Source organism: Myotis davidii, unplaced genomic scaffold, assembly GCF_000327345.1.
Source record: "Myotis davidii unplaced genomic scaffold, ASM32734v1 scaffold11, whole genome shotgun sequence".
Lineage (NCBI taxonomy): Eukaryota > Metazoa > Chordata > Mammalia > Chiroptera > Vespertilionidae > Myotis > Myotis davidii.
The window spans coordinates 4,805,426-4,809,677 of NW_006285791.1; positions in this window are offsets into that span (position 1 = coordinate 4,805,426).

Consider the following 4,252-nt stretch of genomic DNA (forward strand, 5'->3'; position numbering starts at 1 on the left):
CCTCCTCAGCAGCGCTAAGGATGTCCGACTGCAGCTTAGGCCTACTCCCCGCTGGCAAGTGGACATCCCCCAAGGGCTCCCGGGCTGCCAGAGGGATGTATGATTGCCAGCTTAGGCCAAATCCCCCAGGGAGCGGGCCTAAGCCAGTAAGTGGTCATCCCCCAAGGGGTCCCAGACTGCGAGAGGGCACAGGCCGGGCTGAGGGACCCACACCCCCAAGTTCACAGATTTTTGTGTATCGGGCCTCTAGTATAAAATATCAAAAGGTTCTCATTTTACTTTTATGATTGCAAAGTATTCTATTATGTTGATATGTTATCTTTTATATGTCATGTCCTGATACATGGACACTTGAGGATTTCCTAGTCTCTTTCATAGAAAACAAGGAAACACCTTGTGCACATATCATTTTGTATAAAAATATTATTGGCCTCATAAAATTAGGTGTGACATATTTCCTTCTCTTCTATTAACAATATTTTTCCTATTTACTCAAAGAATTTGATTAGAATTTGTTTATTTCTTTATAGTTCTTAGATATTCACCTGGTAAGTATTTGGGACTGAAGTTTTTTTGTGAGAATTTTATCTATTAATATATTATTTTTCCTATTACTAAATATAGGTCTCTTCAGTATATCTAATTCTAATCGACTTAGCTGTGGCATTTTGTATCTTTTGAGCTATTTATTCATTTCATTGATCTTTTTGAAAGTTTAGCTTAAAGTTTTACATAATGAATTCTTAAAACCATTTTAATATTAAAGATCTCTCTTACCTTTGTTTTATTCTAATGTAAGTGTTTTATCTCTTATATTTATTCCTCTCTCTTATTTTGTCTCTCTCCATTTCTCTACTATGATTTTTTATTTTATCTATTGTAATTTCTTGTCATTTGAATTTTTAAAAAGCGGTAGAACTAATTTCTGTCTTCACTTTATCCACATCAAGCAAAAAAAATGAATAAATAAATTGTAAATATAATGCCAGATATTTTCCACAAACAAGTCATTGTGATAACACATGCATACTAACTTGACAGTTTGATAAGTAAATTTCTAAAAATCAGATTTACTTGATATTAGACGGTTTCTAAAAATGGTCTAGAAATATCACTTTGTAGGATTAATCTGATCAATGTATCAAATAAATATTTAACTAAGAATCCAAATCATTATTTTAGGAACTCTAATTTTCAATTCTCTACTATGGTACACCTTCCTGCACTTCAGTTCCTATTTCTCTTGTTATTTTCCAGCTCATTGACTGAAGGACTAGAAGAGACTATGGCTATTATTTCCTTTGATTACTAGATGTAATGATAATAGCCAGGTTATCTAGAATGGCTCTGACAAATAAAGTAGAATCAAGGGCAGATCTGAACAGATGAACAGACAGTGAGGTCTTATTTCAAATCCTGAAGTCACAAAATGTTACAAACTTTTCTAAGTCTTTGTAACATTCCCAGAAATGTATTTTCATTATGAAAAATACATAAATACATATTTTCAATTTTATAAAATATTTTCATATCTGGTTTCTTCTGAAAAGAAATTATTGTACTAGCGGCCCGGTGCATGAAATTCATGCACTGGGAGGGAGTCCCTCAGCCCAGCCTGCGCCGTCTCATAGTCTGGGACCCTTCACTCCTTACATCCTCCTGCTTGCTGCTCCTTACTGCTCAGCTCGCTGCTCCTTAGGACTGCCATGGAGGCAGGAGAGGCTCTCGCCACCGCTGCTGTGCTCGCCAGCCATGAGCCAGGGTTCTGGCTGAGTGGTGCTCCCTCTGTGGGAGAACACTAACCACCAGAGGGCATTTCCTGCGTTGAGTGTCTGCCCTCTGGTGGTCTGTGCACATCATAGTGACTGGTCATTCCAATGGTCATTCCGCCTTTCGGTTGATTTGCATATTAGGCTTTTGTTATATCGGATTGGCCCAATTAGAAGCTCTGCTTGTTACTTTATTTGTATTGCTCTAATTACCCATTGATAAAAGGCTGCCAGTGGATAATGCCTAAGAACATTATTAAATAGTTTGGAAATGATTCATGCAGAGCAGTGATACCTTTTTTTATTTGCCTACTCAGTATCACACTTTTCCATTTGCCCAGATCATTACCTCTGCCATGTCTCACAATACTTCCAGGGCCCCAAAATTTCGCAAAAATTCTAAAATATAAGCCTCAGTTGCTGTCAAATTATTTTTATCTAAACTACTGAAAATGTTCCTTGAAGTATAGGTAATGCATATTGGATTAATTTCTACCAAGAAATTTACTATCTTCTGCAAATATTAAATGCTTTAGAAAATGTTTCATGGAGAATGTTGCTACACTGAAGATATATTTACATACAGGTAGAATAACTGTCAAAAGTCAATATCTTTATTTACTTGAATCTTTAATGCTAAATCCCCAACAGCAATAGTTTTATTTATTTATTTATGGGACTATTGTAATGTGGTAGTGTGGCTATGAAAAACAAGATAGTAATATGTCATAATAGGTCATGCATTTAATAAAATGATGTTCGTTTTTTATTATTTTTTTATTTCTATAATTCTCTTGTTTATACTTTTAAAAATTATTCTAATAAAATTAAATAGATTATTTGGTACCTACTATATGATATATACCGGCTTTTATGATATTAAGCACACCTAGTTTTTATCAAGCACTGCTATATCTCAGGTACTGTGGTAATCATTTTAAAAGAATTGTCTAAATATATTACAATCCTATGATTCAGGCCTATTTTTAGCTCCACTTTATAGATGAAGAAGCAGAGATTTGTCCTGAATAAATGAGTTACCCTGAAGAAATAATTCTAGGAAGTGCCAGAGTTAGGGTTTGAATCTAGTCATTTGTATGACAGCATTCAAGAGCTTAACCGCTGCATTTGCTACTGAAATCCCACAGCAAACTCTTGAGAAATGTTTTTCTAAAAGCCACTATTTTATAGACACGGAAAAGTTCAATCTGGTGATTCCATATTCTTCTCTTAATATATACCCCTGGCCACATCTGACAGCGGAGGGAGGACATTTGTCTTTGGACCCAGGGAGTACTGCAGGCAGCAATTCTATTGATTTCAAGCCAAAAGAATCCCATTGTACTGCCCTATTACTCTTTATTTAATACTTGATAAAAAGCACAGGAAGGAACACATTTTCAGTGTCATCGTTATTGCCATAGCTTCCCCTCCCACTCTGTCTCCTTATCAGTTTTCTAGACCCACAGTTTTGCCTTTCCCAAAATGGCTTATGGATGGAATCATACATATGTAGCTTTTTGGATCTGGCTCCTTAAACTTATCAAAATGCATTTAAAATTGATCCCTATCATTGTTACTATTGCTTCACATCCTTGCTAACATTTGGTATCATTAGGCTTTTTAAAAATATTAGCCAATCACATAGGTGTGTACTGTTATCCCATCCTGGCTGTAATTTGCACCTCCCTCGTTAATAAGGAAGTAAACTTCCTTCCACACTTTTATTTGCCATTCATATATTTTTAGTAACTAGTTCCTTGAGATCTTTAAACTATTTTAAATGGATTTTTTTCCTAATCTGTTCTTTAATGGTTCTTTATATATTCTAGGAATAAGTTTGTTATCACATATGTGGTATGTAAGGCTTTTCTCTAAGTTGTGGCTTTTCATTTGCACAAGTTTCACAGAGCAAAGTATATTGAATTTTGCTAAAGACCAATCTGTTAATGTTAGCCTGCGCGGAAAGGAGCCAGGCCAAGAGGCCTTGTGAGAGTTTAAGAAATTTTTTTACATTCTCTCACAGCGGGCTGAGACCAGTGTGTCGGCTTCAGTGTCGGGGCAGAGTAGGGGGAGCGGGATATTTATGTCTCTTGTAAAGGTCAGTCAGAGTAACCAGTCAGACTAGGTGCCGCTGGGGGCCAGGTGTAGGCGGTCCACTGGAAACTGGGTGAGAAGGTTTACTGGAAGCCAAAGACTGTTAATCATGAAACCTGCAATGAGAATAACAGGAACATCGCAGGGAGGGGCAAGTATCCCTGGCAGGACATAATGGAACATAGGAATGTACCTAAGATCCCAGGGAGGGGTGAGAGCCCCAAGCAGAGCATAATGGAGTGCAAGAAAATGCCTAACAGTTAGTATTTCCAACCAAATAATATAATATTAAAGTGCATAGATATCTTGTATTTTCTTTCACAAATGTTATAATTTATAAATTTGCATTTAGGTCAATGATGGATTTTGATTTAATTTGTATTTAA